This window comes from Panthera uncia, chromosome E3 (genome assembly GCF_023721935.1).
Source record: "Panthera uncia isolate 11264 chromosome E3, Puncia_PCG_1.0, whole genome shotgun sequence".
In the NCBI taxonomy this organism is placed as follows: Eukaryota; Metazoa; Chordata; class Mammalia; order Carnivora; family Felidae; genus Panthera; species Panthera uncia.
In genome coordinates this window covers 27,087,301-27,110,570 of record NC_064815.1, presented here as the reverse complement: position 1 = coordinate 27,110,570, position 23,270 = coordinate 27,087,301, and the positions used below count along the sequence as shown (strand labels likewise).

Genomic DNA, 23,270 nt, shown 5'->3' with positions numbered 1-23,270 from the left:
TCGATGAATGTCAAAATAATTATGTTGAGTGAAAGAAGCCACACAGAAAAAAGAGTATGTATTGTATGGCCACATTTGTGTAAAGTTCTAGCAAATGCAAACAAAGATAAAAAGACGGAAAGAAGATGTGTGGTTTCCTGGGGAGGGAGTGGGAGGTGGGCGTGGGAAGGATTAGGAAGGGCCATGAGGAAACTTTCCTGGGTGTTGAGGATGTTAATTATCTTCTTTGTGAAGATTGTTTTCCAGGTGTACATATATGTTATAACTTATGAAACTGCATACTTTAAATATGTGTTTATGGTTTGTCAATTACACCTCAATAAACTGTTTAAAAATAAAGGGAGCCTCGGGGAACCTGGTGGCTCAGTGGGCTAAGTGTCTGACTCTTGATTTCAGCTCAGGTCATGCTCTCACAGTTGTGAGTCTAGCCCCCCGTCAAGCTCTGTGCTGGGAGCCTACTTAAGATTCTCTCTCCCTTTCCTGCTGCCCTTCCTCCCCTCAAAAAAAAAAAAAATTAAAATTAAAATTAAAGTAAAGGGGAACCTCAAATTAGTCTAGTGACTGAGGGTGACGATATGGCAAATTTCTAAACTTTGCAGGAAGATAGGAACGTATCTGAGCTTCCCATTTGAGATCAGAGAGGATATGCTTAGATGAACATTCCTCAAAAACATGGTAAGCAAGAGCTACAATTAGCTTGTTGCTAACTTTACAATTGAGTTCACAGAGAGTGTGATGCATTGAACATATGGCTAGCTTTTCTATTCTACTTTCCTCCTCCCCAGAAGTCTTTGAGATTTGCAATATCTTTGCACAAGGCACTGTTTCTTGGGACATACTTTTATTCTATATAACCACTAGAGATGTTAAATGTTTTTCTTTTCTAAATGGAAGGTAACTCACAGGTCCTGTGACAGTTTTCTGTTTTCCATTAATCTTGACTATTAGAAACTGTCACACATGGAAGATATGGGGTTTGGATTAATTTAACTTTGGAGGGGCTGAGGAAACTACATGCATTGAGCAAGAAGTCATTCAGGATTTAGGTTCTAAAAGGACCACAGCCTACTCGCTGTTCAATAAGGGAAAGAAAAAAGAAAAGAAAAGAAAAGAAAAGAAAAGAAAAGAAAAGAAAGCAAAATAAATTGAGGTGGAATGTGGGACAAAAGTTTGAATTTTATGTCATTTACAAGTTAATTTTACTTAAGAGAATAAATGGGGATTTTATTTATTTAACTAATTGGGGGGTGCTTTTGTATATCAGAAACTGTATTATTTGAAAGGTGTTTTTTTTTTAATTCTGTCATTTGACTCATTACATAACATCTGGTTACCTAAACTGGAAAGGCAGCTCAATGGTACTAATTACATTCACGTAGCTCTGACTCTTTCACGTACATGCCCTTGGAAAAGTCCCAGCATCCTGCCCCACCTCTCTACTGAAAACACAGGAGTCTTGTTTCTCAAAGCCCTCTCCTTGTTCACCTTTTCCTTCATGAAGCTCCAAGTGTCCTGCTCTCTCCCCGCATAGACACTCACAGCACATGTTGTCTCTCAGGTACTCCCACCAATGCAGAAGTGTGGAGTCCCCATCATGTGGATATGGCCAGCCAGCAACCCAGGATGCTGTCAACAGTGGAGGGGTGGCCAGAGCAGGACAGGGACTGTCACACATCTCAGTGGTAGAAGCCAGAGGGGTTTGGGCCTGGAATCCCAGGGCAGAATGGGGGCTATGGGGACAGCGCTATAAGGAAAATGAAACACAGTACAGGGCTAACAGTTATAACAGAAAACGCCAGGCACTCTTTTATGTGCTTTATATATATATTACTTCATTTACTTTTTACAAAATCTATGAAGTACTATTCTTATCTCCATTACAAAAGGGACACTGAGGTACTATACATATATAAACGTAATACAAAATGGATAAAAGACTTAAATGTAAGACCTTAAATCATGAAACTACTAGAAGAAAATTTAGGGAAATAACTTTTTAACGTTGGTCTTGGCAATTATTTTTTTGGATATGACACCAAAAGCACAGGCAAAACCACAAATGGACATGTGTGACTACATCAAACTAAAAAGTTTCTGTACAGCAAAGGAAACAATCAACAGAGTGAAAAGGCAACCTACAGAGTGTCTGCAAACCATATAATTGATATGGACTTAAGCTCCAAAATATATAAGTCCAACAATTCATTAACAAAAAAACCTAATACCCAGTTATAAAATGGGCTAAGGACTTGAGCAGGCCTTTCTTCAAAGAAGACACACAAATGGCCAACAGGTATATGAAAAGATGCTCAACATCACTAATCATCAGGAGGATGGAAATCACAGTATCACCTCACACTTGTCAGGATGACTATTATCAAACAACAACAACAATAGCAACAACAAAATTGTCAAGGATGTGGGGCAATTGGAACCCTTGCACACTGTTGGTGAGAATGTAAAATGGTGCAGCTGCTATGGAATACAGAATGTATGTTCCCCCCTCCAAATTAAAAACAGGATCTAGCAATCCTACTTCTGAGTATTTATCCAAAAGAATTGAAATCAAGATCTTGAAGAGATGTTAACATTCCCATGATCATTGTAGCACTAGTCACGATAGCCAAGATGTGGAAACATCCATCAGCAGATGAAAAGACAAAGCATGGTATGCACATACAATGGAATGGAAGGAAATTCTGTAACAAGAGACAGCATGGATGAGCCTTGAAGATATTATGCTAGGTGTGAGAAACCAGTCACAGAAAGACAAATATTGCAGGATTCTGCTTATATGAAGTATCAAAAATAGTCAAATTTATAGACTTGAAAAGTGGAAATGTGTTTGCTAAGAGCTAGGGATGGGGGAAATGGGAGAGTTACTAATCAATGCGCATAAAGTTTTACTTAAGCAAGATAAATAAGTTCTAAACATCTGCTGTACAACATTTTACCTATAATACCGTGTTGTATATTTTAAAAATTGTTAAGCAGGTAGATCTCAAACTGTGTTCTTATCACAAAATTTTGAAATAAAAAAATTATTCATTTTTGTCAAAAGACACAATTAGTGTGAAAGATAGTCATAACACAGGGCTGGAGAAGATATTTGTAACACACACACAACAAATGAAGGGGCTGTATCCGAAACCTATAAAGAATTCCTCCCAATTCATAGGAAAAAGACAGATGACCCAATTAGAAATGGACAGAAGATACCTTAACAGGCATTTCGCAGTAGAGGAAATTCAAATGACCAATAAATATATGAACAGATGCTCAACAGAATAAGTAAGAAAAGAACGAAAATGAAAACCACAATACATCCACATATTCAAAGGAAGGCTAAAACTAAGAAACAATACCAATGCTCGTGAGGATGTGAAGCGATTGAATCCCTCATATTGTTTTGGTGAGGGTATAAATTGGGAAAGCCACTTTGGAAAACTGGCAGTAAGTACCAAAGTTGAACATACGTATACCTTGGGACCAAGCAATTTAGCTTGTTGGTATATACCCAACAGAAAGGCATGCATGTGCACACTAAGAGACACGGGCAAGAAGATTTATAGTAGCAATACTTAAAATAGTCAAAAACTGAAACCAACCCAATTGTCTACCAACCACTGCAACGATAAATAAAGTGTTGTATTTTCATATACTGGAGTACCGTGAGATGAACATGAATAATAGCTTTACGCTACAATGTAGATGAATCTCACCAAAAATATTGAATGAAGACACATCTTCTTAATAAAAAAAGAAGACACAAAAAAGTACACAGTGTATGATTACACTTCTATAAAATGTAAAATCAGGCACAAATAAACTATAATGTTTACACCTGGAAAGAAGAAAGGGTGGTAGTGATGGGAATGAAGGCATGAGAGAAAGTTCCTAAGGATACTAGTAATGTCTACTTGACTTGAGTGATGATTCCACAGGTATGTTATCTTTTATTTCATTGAGCACTTATGATTTATATATTTTCATGTATGTTACGGTTCAGCTTTTTTAAAAGGTGGAAAGTTTTAGCTCCAAGAAGTCTCACTCTTTCTCACAGTGAAAGGTTACTCTGGAAATGAAATCAACACTTTCCTTGGAACAGATTATTAAGGAATTAGGGTTTTCCTGCCAAACTCTTTCATACTTTTAGAATAAAGACCAATCTTGCCAGATCAACCACTTAAGTGAAACCAGAAATCCGTATTTTCATTTGAAAGCCCCTACTGTTTAACTATCAACAACCCATTCAGCATTGTTTAAACAGTCCAAACAAAATGTATCTGTACTATATTAAGCCCCAGATCTCCACTTTTGACTTACGGACAAACAGAGAAATGCCTTCTCTAGGAGATATTCTTAGCTTCTTACCATACTCATATTTCCAAAAGACACAGCAAAAGTCACTCCAGCCAATTACCCACTCTCTTTTCAGAAAGGGATTCCCCCCCCCCCCCCCCCCCCCCACCAAATCCTTGCCTCCCCCCCCCCCCCCACCCCCCCCACCCCCCGCCCTGCTAAAAAGCAGAGACAACACCATAGATTTCCATCTCTTTCTCTTACAGTGGGATAGAAAGTAAACACTTTTTTTGAAAAAATTTTTAACATTTAGTTATTTTTTGAGAGACAGAGAGAGGCTTAGCACGAGTTGGGGAGGGGCAGAGAGAGCGAGAGGGAGACACAGAATCTGAAGCAAGCTCCAGTCTCTGAGCTGTCAGCACAAAGCCCGACACGAGGCTTGAACTCACCAACTGCAAGATCATGACCTGAGCAGAAGTCAGCCAGTTAACTGACTGAGCCACACAGGTGCCCCCAAGAAAGGAAACACTTTTGAAGGGTGAGGAGAGCTAATAACCATGGGGAATTGCTTATTTTTGTTCTCCACAGGAATTTCCCTGAAATGATCTCTTCTGAAGGTTTGTGTTTTGGATTCCCTAATAGACCCTAACACCTAACCATTCACCCTCCTCCTAAGGATGATGTTTCACCCTGTAATGGCTGCCCCTGGAGTCACAGGAGGCACAGGTAAGGAGATGGACAGCTTCCCTCAGTTGCACAGGAAGAAAACACAGGAGCCAGTGATGAGAGGCAGTGGAGGCAAGAGAGGTACTCCCCAGAGCCAGAAACACCAACCTGACAGTCAGAATCTTGCACTCCATGAATGGATCCATGACAGCCTAGACGTTTCTCTTAAATACTCAGCATGAACCATGGACCCAGGTACAGCATAAAACAATAAAAGTTTAATAGGCCTTTGGAGCATTAAAGAGTGAGTTCACTCTGGTAACTTCCCGAGAGAAGGCATGGAAATTGTTATATGGCATATATGCATGTTCCGTCTGATACTGCCAATTCTTCCAAGCCCTGTGTCTCTTTTTTCTACCTTTCTAAGTCCTAGTTCCTCATCCACTCCCACCCCCCATCCCCTGAATCCTGGAGTCTCACTTTCTGTCCTTTGAAACCAATCCAACTTCCTGTAAACAGGCAGATTTCATTCTGGTGTGCCAAAAACCAATCCCCCACTCCCACTCTGGGTCTTTGCACAAAGCTTGGCTTACCCATCTGGGGAATTACCTTTTTTGCCACAGCTTTAGATAACAATTCATCATATCCAAAACAATCTCACCATCTGTGAGAGAATTTACATTTCGTCATTCATTTGTAAATTTTCACAAAATGTATTTGGTGTTCGTTGTAGTTGTTTTATTGATATATTGTGACTCCATAATGGGAGGACTTTGGCATGACAAATTCCCACTATAGGAAGAGGGTATCTACCTGAGAGAGTCAGAGTGGATTCTTCCCAAGAACAACGATTCGTAAGAATAGCAGAGATAAGAGGCAGCTACTGCTCCTAGGGCTGAGATCCAGATCTTTTGGAGATGACTCAAGTCACGGCCCACTGAATGGCAGAGAAGTCACTGTGGAGTCACAGCAGCAGAACTTGCTGTAAATCTACCCTCTGGAACCTGTTGGAAATAAATCAGTACTTTAGGGTGCTACTGAGAGACCTTCGGGGGGAACCCCACGTGAATGCAAAAAACTGCACCCAGCTCTGTAGGAAACCCACAGAGCACTCATCTAAAGCATTTGCCAGTTACCTCAGCAACCTGGATGTGTTAGGAGCCACACCCACCCAGATCTAGTGTTACACCTTGGACCAATTTTAGATTTCCTCCTTGGCCACTTCAAAACATTCTCAAGCTGCAACTTTTCCAGTGCCCACTTCCACAAGCAAATTTCTGGGTTTTTTTCAATATATAGGGCCATGTTTATTGTAGTGTGCTATGGTTTTATTACGTTCACATCTTTTTTTAATGTGTCATTGACAAAGTTTTTGAAGATTATATCCCTAATCCCATTTTCCCCCTAAACCCTGTGGTTTTCACTGTGTGATTTTAGTAATTTTTAGGAATGCTTATGTTGTGTTATTGCAGAATTGACTGCTTATACAACTCTAGGCTAAAACATTTTAAAATATTGATGAAATGGGTGATTTTCTAGGAAATTTTCAAAATTGATATAAGAAGTTAAAATCCTGAACTTATCACAAATCACAAATGAGATTTTTTTAAGGTTTACAACAATATACTTCCAAGAAAGATGTCAGATCTAATTGGCTTTGAGGGTAAATTCTTTCAAATGTTCTAGAAATAAATCATTTCTATACTGTAAAAACTGCTGCAGAACATTGGGGAAAGTGGAGTATTTCCCAAGTCATTTTATGAAGCTAACAGAAACCTGGACACCAACTCCTGGCTAACACACACAACATAGAAAAAAATACAAAACCTTACATTAATCTCATTTAAAAGTATAGATATAATGATTATAAAAAAAATAAGCAAATCAGATTCAACATTTTAATGATACTGCGACCAATTTGGGTTTATTATAGCATAGGACTAGCTAAACGTTAGAAAATCTATTAATATAGTTTATTGTATAAAAAGGAGAAAGGACAATTCAGATGGATGCAAATCAGTATTCTGTGAAATTAAACAGACATTTATCTTAACAAACAAAAGCTCTAGAAAAATAGAAGCAAATACTTCTATATCATGAAAAAATATTTTAAATCTATCTCAAACCAACAACTAATATCAAAGATAAAGGATAAAACACCAAACATTTTTTTTAAGGTTTTTAAGTAATCTCTACACCCAACATGGGGCTCGAATTCACAATCCCAAAATCAAGAGTCACATGCTCTATCAACTGATGAGCCAGCCAGGTACCATCCCCCCCCCTCCAATTTTTCTGTTAGAGAATATGGTATCATTATTATAATACTAAGATTATAAAATGCTTACTGTGTACCAGGCAATATTGCAAGAATTTTACATTTGGTAGTTAAATACTATGATGGAACTATGCCCAAGATTACACGGTAAGGCATAAACAAAATTTCTATTATTCATGTATGATATCATTACCTAAAAACCAAAGGAAGCACCTGAAAATTGTTAGAGTCAATTATAACTCAGTAACATGGCTAGTTATAAAATATTTAAACAAAAACTAATAGCTTTCCCTTATATTTTCCTGCATACTACCAATGATCAGTCACCAAAGTTTCAACAGAAACAACTTAATTTTCTAGAAATGAAGTGATAAAAGTATAATATGTATATAAATTAAACTTCAAAACTTTACTAAATGACATGGAAGAAGAGTTAAATAAATAGACATATGTTCTTGGACAGGAATACACAGTATTGTAAATATGTTCAACTTAAATGCAATTACGATTAAAATTCCAAAGGGGTATTTTTTTAAAGATTTTATTTTTAAGTAATATCTACACCCAACATGGGGCTCGAACTCACAACCCCAAGATCAAGAGTCGCACACTCTACCAACTGAGCCAGCCAGGTGCCCCCAAAGGGGTAGTTTTAATCTAACAAAATAATCATTGGGTTCATCTGGGAGAAAAATGTTAAAAAATCACCAAGAAAATGCTTAAATAATGAGGTACTCTGATATTAAAATGTGTACTAAACTAAAATGTGCTCTAAACTACAATAGATAAAAAAACATGTTATACTGAAAACAGACTAGAGAGGCTAATAATACTGCAAAATCCAATCACATGCTGGAGAGAAAGCCTGGCTTCAGACCATATGATAAAGGCAGCATTTCAAACCAGTGCAGAATAAAGACATTATTCAATAAATGGTATTGTGATAATTTGGGTAAAAATTTTTAATTAAAGAGTTAAAATTTTGATAATAAAACAAAAAACCTATTATTTTTGGAAGTAAAAATTTACTTGATCTTGCATTGGAAAGGACTTTTTATTGTAGTACAAAATACATAACATGAAGTTCATCATTTTAACATTTTAAAGTGTACAATTCAGTGACATTAAGTACATTCATAATATTGTGCAACCATTCCCACTACTTCCAGATCTTTTAATCACCCCAAAGAAAACCCCATATCCATTAAGCATTCACTCCCCATTCCCCCCTCCTTCCCTCTGGCAACCACTAACTTTCTGTCTGTATGGATTTGCCCATTCTACACACTTCATATAAATAGAAACATATGATAAGTAGCCTTTTGTTTTTGGCTTCTTTCATTTCCAAACTCATTCATGTTTCAGTGTGAATCAGGACTTCATCACTTTTAACAGCTGAATGATATTCCATTGTATATAGATATATTAGTTTTTGTTTGTCATTCATCAGTTGATGGACATTTGAGTTGTTTCCACCTTTCAGCTATTGTGAATAGTACTGCTACAACCATTTGTGTACATTTTTCTGTGGTGGACATATGTTTTCAATTCTCTTGATTTATGGATTTTAGGAGTGATTTCCCTTTCTGCAAAAAGGCCATTGGGATTTTTATAAGGATTGCACTGAACCTGTAGATCACTTTGCAGTATGATAGACAGTATGGCCATCTTAACCATATTAAGTCTTTTAACAACCCATGAATATGGATGTCTTTCCATTTATTTAGATCTTCTTTAATTTCTTTCAGCAATTTTTTCCTTATACAAGTCTCACACCTCCTTGGTTAACTTTATTTCTAAGTATATTATTCTTTTTATGTATTATAAATGGTATTGTTATTTAAATGTCCCTTTTAGATTAATTGCTAATGAATATAAAATTTTTTTTTTAACGTTTATTTATTTTTGAGACAGAGAGAGACAGAGCATGAATGGGGGAGGGGCAGAGAGAGAGGGAGACACAGAATCGGAAGCAGGCTCCAGGCTCCGAGCCATCAGCCCAGAGCCCGACGCGGGGCTCGAACTCACGGACCGCGAGATCATGACCTGAGCCGAAGTCGGACGCTCAACCGACTGAGCCACCCAGGCGCCCTGGTATTCATACTTCTTTAAATGTTTGGTAGAATTTTTCACCACTAAAGCCCTCTGGTCCTGGACTTTTCCTTTTGTGAAAGTCTTTGATTACTGATTCAATCACCTAACTTGTTATAGGTCTATTCAGATTTTTTATTTCCTCTTGAATCAGTTTTGGTACATTGTTTCTAGGAATTTGTCCATTTCATCTAGATTATTTAATTTGTTGGCAACTATTCAGAATATTCTTACAATCTTTTTCTTTTTCCTGTAAGGTCAATAGTAATGTTATCTGAAACTCATTTCTGATTTTATTTATTTGAGTCTTCTTTGTTTCATAGTCAGTTGGGCTAAAAATTTGTTGATTTTGTTGATGTTTTTAAGGAACCAACTTTTGGTTTAATGGATTTTCCCTATTATTTTGAATTCTCTACTACTTTATTTTGTATTCTCTATCTCCACTCTAATGTTTATTATATCCTTCCTTCTGTTCTCTTTAGGTTTAGTTTGCTCTTTTTCTAGTGTGTGTGTGGGGGGGTGGTTGGGGGGGTACTTTCTAAGCCTGACACTGAAGGGCAAAATCATAAAAAACTTGACAGCTTAATTACAAGAAAAAAAACTTAACTTGTACATCAAAAAACACAGGAATTGGGGCGCCTGGGTGGCTCAGCCGGTTAAGTGTCCGACCTCAGCTCAGGTCATGATCTCGTGGTTTGTGAGTTCGAGCCCCACATCAGGCTCTGTGCTGATAGCTTGGAACCTGGAACCTGCTTCAGATTCTGTGTCTCCCTCTCTCTCTGCCCCTCCCCTGCTCATGCTCTGTCTCACTCTGTCTCTCAAAAATAAATGAATGTTTAAAAAATTAAAAAAAAACCACAGGAATAAAAGACAAAAAGCAAACTGAAAAAAACATTTGAAACCCGAGTCAGACAAAGGTTAACATTCTAACAGCTCCTACAAACAGTAAAATGAACATCTTAGCAGAAAAGTGAGCAATAGACAGGCTTAAGAAAAAGAGTAAAAGAAAAATCACCCTTAGGGGCGCCTGGGTGGCGCAGTCGGTTAAGCGTCCGACTTCAGCCAGGTCACAATCTCGCGGTCTGTGAGTTCGAGCCCCGCATCAGGCTCTGGGCTGATGGCTCGGAGCCTGGAGCCTGTTTCCGATTCTGTGTCTCCCTCTCTCTCTGCCCCTCCCCCGTTCATGCTCTGTCTCTCTCTGTCCCAAAAATAAATAAAAAACGTTGAAAAAAAAAAAAAAAAAAGAAAAATCACCCTAATGGTTACTAAACATATAATTAAACCCTCAATCATAATTGTAAAAGAAATTAAAATAGGGGCACCTGAATCTCAATCAGTTAAGCGTTCAACTCCTGGTTTTGGTTCAGGTCACGATCTCACAGTTCATGGGATGGAGGCCCACATCAGGCTCTTTGGTGACAGCATGGAGTCTGCTTGGGATTCTCTCTCCTCTCTCTCTCTCTGCTCCTACCCCTACTCTGTCTCTGTCTCTGAAAATAAATAAACATTTAAAAAAATTTTAAAAGATATTAAAAAAAGACATAATATTTTTCTGTTTTTTTATTGAAGTGAAATTCACATAACACAAAATTAATCATTTTAAAGTGAGCAATTCAGTGGCATTTAGTACTTTCACAGTGTTATGTAACTACCACATCCATCTAGTTCCAAAACATTTTCTTCACCCCAAAAGGAAAGCTAGTACCCATTAAGCAGTTACTCCTCACCCCCCTCCTCCCAGCTGCTAGCACCACCAATATATATATTTTTCCACCAAAGAGAAAATAAAACAGTGACAACTCACATATCGGCATATCAGAATCACCTGGGGAGCCTCAAAAATTCCAATGCTGAAGGTCACATCCCAGACCAATTAAATCAGAATCTTTGGGAGTGGGACCAGGGTATCAGTATTTTTTAAGGTTCCCCACATGATTCCTATGTATAGGCAAAGTTGAGAATCACTAATTTAAAAGGAGGATAATATCTAACATTAATTCAAGTGAGAGTATATCATAGTATAGGGTGCTGTGTAATTTGCACAACTTTTTGAAAGAGCTGTCTGGCAGTAATAATAGCTCACATTTATTGAGCTCTTATCATGTTCCAGACACTAGGCTAAGTGTGTTATTAGTTCTTTCAATCCTCACAGCTGCCCATGAAGCAGTATGCTATCACCTTCATTTTATAGATGCAGAAAACAGAGTTACAGAGGGACTAAATGATGTAACTAAATTACAGAGCATATAAGTGTTTTTAATACATGCTTTTGCCACCACTCTACACTGTGGACTGCCATCCTTTAAAATGCTCCTTCTAGAAAGTTATCCTATCTAGAAAGTGCATATCCTGGATATGCACAAGAAATTTCAGTCCATGCTGTTTAAAAATGAAAATTGAAAACAATTTAAATAACCAGGTGTACAATAGGAAATTATTAAATTACATAAATTAAATGACTAAATATTAGGTAGTTTTATTTTTTTATTCTATTCTATTCTACTCTATTTTATTATTGTAGTAAGCTTCATGCCCAGCATGGAGCCCAAACTCATGACCCTGAGATCAAGAGTCAGACAGCCAACCAACTAAGCCACCCAGGTACCCCCTAGGTAGCTCTTTTAAATGGGTAGTTGAATATATGTGTGTACATAGTTGAATTTTCGGTAGGCCAAAAAATCAAATAGTATGCACAATCTCTCTCTCTCTCCCTCTGTCTCCCTCTCTCTCTCTCCCTCTCTCTCTCTATATATATATGTATACGTATATATACGTGGAGCCTGCTTTGGATTCTCTCTCTCCCTCTGCCCCTCTCCCTGACTTGTTCTCTTTCTCTCTCTCTAAGAAATAAAATAAGTTTAAAGGGGTCTCATCCCAAGCACTTCCCAACCCTCAGCTACTCGCCCTTTGCTTCTCTCTTCCTTTCATCCCCCCCCCCCAGCTCTCCTCCTCTCCATTCCTTCTCCTTTGATCTCCTTTCCCTTCTACCCTTTACCACTCTGGGCCCTCAGTGCATTTGGAGGCAGAAAGTTCAAAGACAGCAGCAGGAATTGTGCAGGAGTGCATGGCTGCCTGCCTGGTGGGGGCAAAAAGGGGCATGGGAGGTGGTGAACGGGGTCCCCACCAAGAACAACTCTTGGCTGTTTGCACCACGTACACACTTGGTTGGGAGGAAATGAAATAAAGCACAAGGAAACAAAAATGAAAGCAACAGGCACAGAATTTGTGGCAGGGTTTTCCAAATAAAGAGGCAAGAGGGAATCTGTGTCCATGTTTACAATTTTTTTTTAAGTTTATTTAGAGAGGGGGAGAGAGAGAGAGAGAGAGAGAGAGAGAGAGAGATTGATTGAGCATGAGCAGGGAAGGGACAGAGAGAGAGGGAAAGAGAGAGAATCCTAAGCCGGTTCTGACAGGGTCTGACAGGGGTTAGATCCCATGACCCTGCAATCGTGACCTGAGTTGAAATCAAGAGTTGGACGCTTAACTGACTGAGCCACGCAGGCACCCCTCATGTTTATAAATTTTTTTTTTTTTACTTAAAAAAATCCTTATTACAATAAAGTGACATTAGACATTTTATGATTTTTAGAAATATAGCCACAAATCTGTAAATGTAAATCTGTCCTTAAACCATCCGTGTCACTTTTTTTTTATAATTTAACTTTATTTTTTATTTTTTAAAATTTACTTCCAAATTAGTATATAGTGAAGCAGTGATTTCATGTTTATAATTTTTTAACTCAAGGAAACAAAGTGGGTCTGAGATATGGATTGTGAGAAAGTGGAAGTCTCCCTCCCTCCTGCCAGAGTCTTGAGCAGCCTGTCAGAGTAATTCAGGGCTATGCCCCCAACCAGCCCCAGGAACTCTCCCAGTCGTGACTGGCAGGACCAACTACAACATGTGGGGGCCCTGTACAAAATGAAAATGTGGGGCCCTTTGTTCAAAAATTATTACAAATTTCAAGATGGGGACAGCACAGCATTAAACCCAGCACAGGCCCTTCTGAGCACGGGACCCTGTGTGACTGTACAGTTTGAGCACCCATGAAGTCAGCTCTGATGAAAAGCAATAGTAATATGGACAGGACTGACAACACACAGGAACTGACCCAGGCAGTAGAGTAAATGACAGTCACAAAGGAAATTAGGCAGTCGGGGTCCCACAGTGGGGTCTGTGAACTATCTGAAGTATTTAAAATACTTAGTAGAAGGGCACTTGGGTGGCTCAGTCGGTTAAGCAACTGATTTTGGCTCAGGTCATGATCTCACGGTTTGTGAGTTTGAGCCCCACATCAGGCTCTGTGCTGACAGCTCGGAGCCTGGAGCCTGCTTCAGATTCTGTGTCTACCTCTCTCTCTGCCCTCCCCTTTTGCACTCCGTCTCTCTCTCTCTCTCTCTCTCTCTCTCTCTCTCTCTCTCTCTCTCAAAATAAATAAACATTAAAAATTTTTTTTAAATAAAATACTTAGTAGAAATGGATGTTGAAGGTATCCAATGATACTGGAAACAGAAATGAAAAATTTTAATAAATTTGAAACAAAAATGGGGGAAAGGTTACATCATATTATAATGTTGTAAAAAGAGACTAAAAATAGGGTGTCTCAGTCCTGGCTGCTGTACCAAAGTACCATAGCCTGGGTGGCTCATATACAACAGAAATTTAGTTCTGGAGCCTGGAAGTCCAAGATCAGAGTGCCAGGATGGTCAGGTTCTGGTGAAAGCCCTCTTTTGAGTTGAGACTGCTGACTTCTAGTTTTATCCTCATGTGGTAGAGAAAAGAGACAAGAAGGAAGCTCTCCCCAGTCTCTTCTTATTGTGGCCCTAATCCCACTCACAGGGCTCCACCCTCAGGACCCCATCACCTCCCAAAGGCTCTACCTACTACCATCACATTTGGAGTTAGGATTGCAACATATAAAAGGGGGTGAGGGGAGACATTTAGTCCATAACAAAGGGGGTCATTGGTGATGAAAACGTTAAAGAATCATGAAATAATATTAACTCATATCTTCATTACAATCTAATCAACTTGGGAAGAGTTTTCAAGGGAAAAGTCAGAATCAGAAAGGACTCTCTCCCATGTCCAACCCAGGAAAGTTCTCCTTGATGGGTCCAACCCCCTCTGTCCCTGAGACGATTTAGAACTTGGTTGAACCCCATGATCTAGCATACACCCCTCTGGGTTCATATTACCATCCCACCTCCATCTTAGCCCCTTTCTGGTCTCCCACCCTTCCTCTCTTTGGAGTATCTGCCAAGACTTGCCCAGACCTTTATTCCTTCTGCAGTGGCTACATTGTCATTTATTTGAGGAGAGAAAAAAAAGGGTCACCAAATTTGGCTTCCTTACCTCTCATGGGTGGTTTTATGGTAAGGGAGGTGGGGATGATGGAGAGGGAGGGGTAATTGGGAAAGAGTTGATACTGGATTTGTGGACCTGAATTTTATTTGATTTTGTTTTGCCCAATTTTGAGAAAATAAAGCCCCAGTTTATGGACATAATCTTAGTTTGCAAGGCAAGGGGCTAAATTCTAATGACAGCCCTGAGCTGAGGTTTGAGGGACTGAATAGAGAATGAGGATGAGCTGATATTTTCAAATACAAGTAATACAGGGCTGTAACTCCACAGATGCAAGAAATTGTTGTTTAACAAGTCCACAGTGGTGCCAACTGGACTCCCATCCATTCAGGCCCTATAGGATCATGTGCACCAGGAGCTCTGGGAATTTACACATCTCCATCTTACCATTAGGATCGTTTAAATACAGATGCTTGCCCCAATCACACTCACCCTCTAATGAAGGCAGGAGAGCCCTTCCTTACTCTAGCTCCCAGTCGGCTTGGTCACTTGCTGCTGACTGGCTGGCCCTGAGCTTTGGCTTTCCAGCTCACTGTGCCACGCCTCTGAGGCCACATTTGCCCACCCTCACCTGCCACATTCCCAGCTCCACTGCCTTGACCTGGAAGGGACTCAAGCTCATAACTGCTCAGGGCCTTTCAGATCCTACCACAAGTTGCTCCTGTTATCTGCCAACAACCCTCCTCCCTCATTTCTAAACAATGTCAGCTCCTGGCTCAGTGTCACTCTCTCCAATTCCCTACTTGTCCTAACACTCAGCAATTTCAAAATCCATGTGGGTGAATCTTTCAACACCACAGCCTTTCACTTCCATGAGCTGCTCTCCACTGACGATGCTGTCATCCACCTTCCTTAGTCACTCTTTCTGGGATGACCATTTCACACCTGGGCCTGTGTCCTCAAACTCCAAATACATCATCTCCCCCTCTCTCCTAGGCAATGGCTGTAGTCCCCAATTCTTTTTTTTTTTTTTTAATTTTTTTTTCAACGTTTTTTATTTATTTTTGGGACAGAGAGAGACAGAGCATGAACGGGGGAGGGGCAGAGAGAGAGGGAGACACAGAATCGGAAACAGGCTCCAGACTCCGAGCCATCAGCCCAGAGCCTGACGCGGGGCTCGAACTCACGGACCGCGAGATCGTGACCTGGCTGAAGTCGGACGCTTAACCGACTGCGCCACCCAGGCGCCCCATGTAGTCCCCAATTCTGAAAATATTTCACAGACTCCCCCACCCGCATTTCTATCCAGCTACTATCAGCATCTAACCAGCCTGCCCATCAGTTGCCATGAATGAACCGTCCATATTCTTATCTAAAGACCATCCTTCACTAGACCCCATCCTCCCTCAATTTCACAAGGCTATTGCCCAAAAAATTTTCTTTGCTCTCTCCTACATCACTACCCGCCCCCACCCCCCACTGCTTCTGAGTTATTCCTAACAGCATAGAACTCTGCTTTTATTCTCTCAATTTGACAAAACCTTCCCTTGACCCCGTTGATCACCAAGGTCTGCTCTAATCACTGATTAATCTAGCGATTAATCCACTGATTAATCCTTCTACCAGCTACTGCCCCTTTTCTTTGATTCCTTTGCAGTACAACTCTTAAAAGTATATGACTTTACTCAATGTAATTGATTTCTCCACTCCCATTCTCTTAATCTTGTATCAGACTCTGTTCTGACCATTCCACTGAAACTGTCCTTCTTGAAATTATCAATGACCTTCATAGCACATAATCCAACAATCAATCACCTACTGATGGTTCTCAGCACCTATCAGCAGTGTCTGCACCAGCTGATCACTCACTCCCCACTGATATATACTCTTCACTTGTTTTCCAGGACACCTCACTTTCCTGGTTTCCTCTAACCTAACAATTGGTAAATTGTTCCTTCCCAGACTCCTTCACTGATTCCTCCTCTTCTCACAATCTCTTGATGTTGGCATGCCCCAGGGATCAGACTTTGATTCTCTTCTCTATTTACATTCACTCCCTTGTTTAGCTTATCCAATATCATGGCCATCTATTAACCAATAGCTCCCAAATTTATATTTCTAGCACAGAACTCCTTCCTGATTTCCAGACTCTTCTATCTGCCTACTCAAAATCTCCACTTGGATACATACCAGATAGATATGGGCAAAAATGAACTGATTCCACCACCAACTGCCCTCTAAATTAACTACTCTATCCTTATCTTTTCCCACTAAGTTGATAATGCCATCCTTACAGTGGCTCAGGCCAAACACCTTAAAATCATTCTTATTGCTTTATTTTTTCTCACATCCTACACTCAATGCTTCAGGAAATCCTATTGGTTTCACCTTCAAGATATATTTATAATCTGACTACCTCTCAATACCTCCACTAGTACTACCCTGGTCAACGTCACCATAATCTCTTACTTAATTGGTCTTCTTGCTTCCGCACTTACTTTCCTATAGCCTTTTCTCAACAGAATATCCAGAATGATCCTTTTAATAGTAAGATCATGTCATTCCTCTGTTTAAACTCCCTGGTGAGTCCCTATTTCACTCAGCATGCATTCTCGACAGGAACAATATCATCTCCAAGGGGATGAAAGTTGTTTTTTGGGGAGCAGGGGGTGAAAAAATCTTGGATATTATAATGGTTTCTAGCCCTCCAAAGGGCCACAGTACATAGATAAATAGAAGCTATATCTATGGTATTAAAATTTCATGAGAGGGTAGCAATTAGGAAAATAAAAATCTAAAAAGTCTCCTACGGGGCATAATAATGGGGGGGGGAAGTTGACAACAAATCAGAAGAAAAACCAAATTCCTATATAGCTATACATGTTCTGGCCTCCATTACCTCCCTGAACTTGTCTCCTACTACTCCTACTACTCTCCACTTGATCATTTAGTTTCAACCATATTGGCTTCTTTGCTAATTCTCAAGTATATCAGATAAACGCATTCATATGCACACACACTGAGCCTTTGTATTCGTTACCTCTTCCATGGATACTCTTTCCCATTTCCTCCAGGCTGACTCCCTCACCTCCTTCCAGTCTTTGCCGGAGTCTTCTCAATGTCTCCTCAGTGAAACCTACCAGGACCACCCTATTTAATAGAGCAGCAGGTCCCCTCTTACCTCCACACTCTGGATCCCATTTACCCTGATGATTTTTTTCCTATACCACTTATCATCTTCTAACACGCTACTTAATTTTCCTTTTATATGTATTGCTTATTTTCTGTCTCCATCTACTAGAGTAGATGACGATACTCCATGACGATAGACAGCTTTGTTCTACCCACAACCTCTAGAACAATGTCTAGTAGTAGCTCTGTAATGAATGAATTAATCCTTTCTAGCCTTAGGGGAAAAACTTACGTCCTAAAAGTAATTATAAATTCAGTTCAGGGTAAATCTATAACTGGAAAAAAAGTATGAAGCCAGGGCTGAGGATGTGACTCATGACCACATTATTAATTCTGTCTGGGACCCCCTCCTTAAGGCCATAAAAATAACAAGAAATTGAGGCATGTTAAAGCTGTATCGGGAGCCTAGCCCAGGCTGAAAGGGACTTTTTGCCTGGGCTTCACATTCATGAAAGCCTCAAATGTAGGTTTTGAACATTCCTTCTAAAGGGTGTTGGTTATATATTCAGTCAGAGACATGCCCACCAGAAAGGAAGGAGACTTTCAGATTACAATTTAACTGGTGTCTTATAGCACTCTGCTTCTCAGATTAACTTTGTAAACCTGGCAATTATTGCATGACTGTCAAAATCATAAAGCTTTGTAATATCTCTGTGTTAAAAGCATTCATTTCTCAAGTGCAACCATTTCAATCATAGCACAATTTTGGAACCCTGCTTTTGCTTCTTTTTGTTTTTTCACATACTACTAAATTTGAGAAACGAAGTGGCTTGAGCCTGTGTATTATTAGATGGGCTTTGTTGTCTCTTGGCCACAGAAAGCCAAGGAAGTGGACTCTCCAACTTTATATGGGCTCCCAGCACTCATAGGCTGTAGTGCTCCAGACATTCAAGTGTTTCCTCCCCTTCTGGCTCACCAGTGCTTCCTCAAGATATGTACTTACAAAGCACATTCCTTCCCCTTTGCTCAGTTATCCCATAAGACTCCTGGGTGGAGACAAGGGAAAGCCAGTGGGAAAGGATTACCCACAACTGCAGTACCAGGTATGAATGCTGCCACAGAGACCATCACAGCAAAGGGGCACCCACCCTCTTTGGCTTTTGTGGATGTGATGGTTCACTTTATGTGTCAACTTGCCTAGGCTATGGTACCCATTGGTTTGGTCAAACATCAGTCTAGATGTTGCTGTTGAAGGAAATTATAGTATGTCACCCCAAAATATGTCTCTGTGACATAAAAATTATTATGAGCTAAAGGTACTTAAACAGCAGTTACAGGAAAGGCACTCTGACTCTCCTTTTCTTCTTGAAAACAGATGGTAAGACCCTTAGATGTCCTCCCTGTATCAGAGGGCAAGTAACATTCTTAATTATTAAGGACAGGAAATTGTGACTAGAGAATTCTGTAAAACAGACCTTATTAAAATAATTCTTCTTATCTTCCTTTACCACCCACACACAGTTTAGTTTTCCACAACTGTCTTCCTTTGTTCAACCTAGTATAAAAGGTTTTGTCACTTCTTTCAGTCTCTGTTTCCTTATGAAGGCTTCCTAGTCATGTAAAACTTGCATTAAATAAATGTGTATACTTTTCTCCTGTCTTATGTTAATTTAATCATCAGACCCAGCCAAAGACCCTAGGAGGGCAAAGGTAAAAATCTGCCTCCCCTACACTGTGAAAGCATTTTTTAAGATATGATGAATATTTAATTTTGAACAAAACAGATTAAATGCCACCATGCGGGTGGGCCTTAGCCAATCAATTGAAGACCTTATAAGAAAAGATCAAGCTTTTTCAGAAAAGAAGGAATTCTCCAGAATTCCTGTAATAACATAAAACCCCCGAGTTCTAGCCTTGTGTCCTGCAGGTTTCAGACTCAAGGTGCAATATCAACTCTTCCTGCTGGCCCACCCTACAGATTTCCTACTTGCCAGTGTGATTTGCTTGAGATTCCTTAAAATAAATCTCTCTCTCTACAGAGAGAAGGGGAAGGGATTTTAAGAAATAAAATATTTTAAAATATGTTATGTATTATATATAACCATCAACAGACTTCCAAACCCCAACTCTATTCTTCCTGGATCTTAACCCTGGCACGTCCATTCAACCAGCACTTTTTAAAGACTGCAGGGTAATAGTCACATGCTTTGGGAATAACATGTTGAAAACATCAAAGACCTGACCCCATGCTGCTCAGCTTGTAAGTGAGCTAGGCAGGTAAACAAAGAGTAGCAGTGAAGTGTAGTAAGCATTAGACTAGAAATAGGAGCCACTTAGATCCTGGTGGGACAAAGTATGTGTGTTGGGAGGGGTCAAGTTGGGGGTAAATAAAGGAACATGTGGTTTCCAGGCAGAGAGAGGAAGGTCTGAGATTATTTGGAAACAGCTGGGTATAAACATTTTACATCTCAGGATTTGTTCCCTCCTTTCCAAAAGAAGAAAGTACCATGGAAGGGTACAGAGCAGAATTAAGAGACCATGAGGCCAAAAAAAAAAAAAAAAGGTCTCTAAAACCAGAAGGAAGTGGGGCACCTGGGTGGCTCATTCAGTTAAGCATCCAACTTCAGCTCAGGTCATGATCTCACAGTTCGTGAGTTCAAGCCCCACATCAGGTTCTGTGCTGACAGCTTGGAGCCTGGAGCCTGCTTCAGATTCTGTGTCTCCCTCTCTCTCTCTACCCCTCCCCCGCTCATGCTCTGTCTCTGTCTCAAAAATAAATAAACATTAAAAAAAAATAAAAAAATAATAATAAAACTAGAAGGAAGTGCTAGAAGTGACTAGGACAATATACCAAAAACAAATTATTCAATTTGCAGGTTAGCAATGTGGTAGGTGCTGAGGTAAACACTGGAATTTCAAAGGTATACCAGGTGCTTATCTTCAAAGAACTCAGTCTAAGACAAGCTAGATGAGCACTCACCAGAATATTCTACCCCCAGGTATGTAGATACCCACATGGTTCACTCCCTTGGGTTTCTGCTCAGTTTTCTCCTCATGAGAGGCCAGTCCTGCCCACCTGGTGTAAAACAGCACACCCATCACCACCCTGACCTTCTCTATCTTCTCACTCAACTTTGTTTTGTAATATTCAAACATATATACATGAAAAGTTCACATATCACAAGTGTACAGCTCACCAATTTTTCACAAACAGAACACATACAGGACACTAACATCCAGACCAAGAAATACTATTACCAAGTACTGGAAGCATCCCTCTTGTCCAGTCTCAACCCTTCCCCCATGGATAACTACCATCCTGATTTCTACAACATAGATTGCTTTGCCTGTTTTGGTACTTTATGTAAATGAAATCACACAGAATTTACTCTTTTGTGATTCGTTTATTTCACTAGATATCAAGTTTGTGCAATTCATTTATGTTGTTGTGTATGGTTTAGTTCATTCCTTCTCATTGATCAATAGTGCTCCATTATGTGAATGTGACACAATCTACTTCTGTCTTTGGGCAGATATATGCACACATTTTCTGTTGGGTATATACCTTGGGGTAAAATTGTGGGGTCATAAGACCTATTTTATTTATTTTTTTTATTTTTTAAAGTCTGTATCTTTATTTTGAGAGAGAAGGAGACAACACAAACGGGGAGAGGCAGACAGAGCATCTCAAGCAGGCTCTGTGCTGTCAGCATGGAGCCTCACGTGGGGCACGATCTCATGAATGGTGATCGTGACCTGAGCCAAAACCAAGAGTTGGACACTTAATTGACTGAGGCAAATCAGGTCAGGCGCCGTGACCTACTTTATTTTTTTACGATTTTTAAGACTATCAAATCTTTCATGTATTAAAAAGTGTGTATGGGGGCACCTGGGTGACTCAGTTGGTTGAGCGGCCAACTTTGGCTCAGGTCATGATCTTTTTTTTTTTTAATTTTTTTTTTAACGTTTATTTTTTGAGACAGAGAGAGACAGAGCATGAACGGGGGATGGGCAGAGAGAGAGAGGGAGATACAGAATCAGAAGCAGGCTCCAGGCTCTGAGCCATCAGACCAGAGCCTGACGCGGGGCTCAAACTCACGGACCGCGAGATCGTGACCTGGGCTGAAGTTGGATGCTTAACTGACTGAGCCACCCAGGCGCCCCGGCTCAGGTCATGATCTTATGGTTTGCAGGTTTGGGGCCCGGCACCGGGCTCTGTGCTAACAGCTCAGAGCCTGGAGTCCACTTTGGATTCTGTGTCTTCCTCTCTCTCTGCCCGTCCCCAACTTGTGCTGTCTCTCAAAAATAAATAAACATTAAAATTTTTTAAAAAGTGTGTATATATGTACACACACACACACACACACACACACACACAGAAGACACAAAAACAGAGACTTAGAACCTAAGAAATAGAATATTACCGCCATAGTCCATTCTGGTTGCTATAGAGCTGAATATACAGAACTGGGTGGTTTATAAGCAACAACGTTTATTTCTCACAGTTCTAGAGACTAGGAATCCAAGATCAAGGCACTAGCAGATCCTACAGTCTGGTGGAGGCCTGCTTCCTGCTTCATAGACTGCCATCTGTGCTGTGTGCTCACATAGCAAAAGGGGGTAGGGGTCTCTGGGGTACATCTTAAAAGGGCATTAATCCCATTCAAGAGGGTACCACTCTCATGACATAAGCACTTCCCAATATCCCTACATCCAAATATCATCAAAATGGAATCAGGGTCAATATATTAATTTGGGGATCAATATATGAATTTGAAACCTTTTGTGTCTCTTTCTATCCCATCCCCTTCTCTATTCCAGAAGTAACCATTATTCCAGTTTTAAAAATCATTCCCTTGAGGGGTGCCTGAGTGGCTCAGTCGATTAAGCATCCGACTTTGGCTCAGGTCATGATCTCATGGTTCATGGGTTCAAGCCCCACATCAAGCTCTGTGCTAACAGCTCAGAACCTGGAGCCTGCTTCGTGGATTCTGTCTCCCTCCCTCTCTCTATCTGCCCCTTCCCTGCTCATACTCTATCTCTCTCTCTCAAAAATAAATAAAACATTAAAAACATTTTTTTAAATAAAAATAAAAATCATTCCCTTGATCTTTATCATTTTGAGATAGGTAGCTAGATAATAGATAAATCCCTAAATAATACATTATTTTGTTTTTCATGTTTTTTGAACTGAATGGAAATGGAAGCCTGCTTTATTTTTCCTCATAGCACTTCTTGATAACTTAACATCTTCTTACTCATTATCTGGCTCACCCTCTCCCTCACTTTTCTTGACAACAATACAAAATGTCTTTTTAATTTAATTTTTTAATGTTTATTTATTTTTGAGAGAAAGACAGAGTACGAGCATAGGAGGGGTAGAGAAAGAGGGAGACACAGAATTTGAAGCAGGCTCCATCCAGGCTTGGAGCTGTCAGCACACAGCCCAAGGTGGGGCTTGAAGCCACAAACTGTGAGATCATGACCTGAGCCGAAGTCGGA

The 23,270-nt window shown here is 39.9% G+C and overlaps 1 protein-coding gene across 3 annotated transcripts in view; it reads right to left on the bottom strand.

Moving 5' to 3' along the window:
* The window catches only part of LOC125928253 (NXPE family member 3-like), a 74,435-nt gene that overhangs the window by 49,036 nt on the left and 2,129 nt on the right, over positions 1 to 23,270 (bottom strand). For 2 of the 3 annotated variants that reach the window (XM_049638877.1, XM_049638878.1), the window contains exons 2-3: positions 10,660 to 10,827; positions 5,782 to 5,972 (exon numbers count right to left, since the gene is read on the bottom strand). The gene's annotated coding sequence lies outside the window, so the exon portion shown is untranslated. The remainder of the gene's footprint in view (positions 1 to 5,781; positions 5,973 to 10,659; positions 10,828 to 23,270) is intronic. The other variant, XM_049638879.1, reaches the window with a different exon arrangement.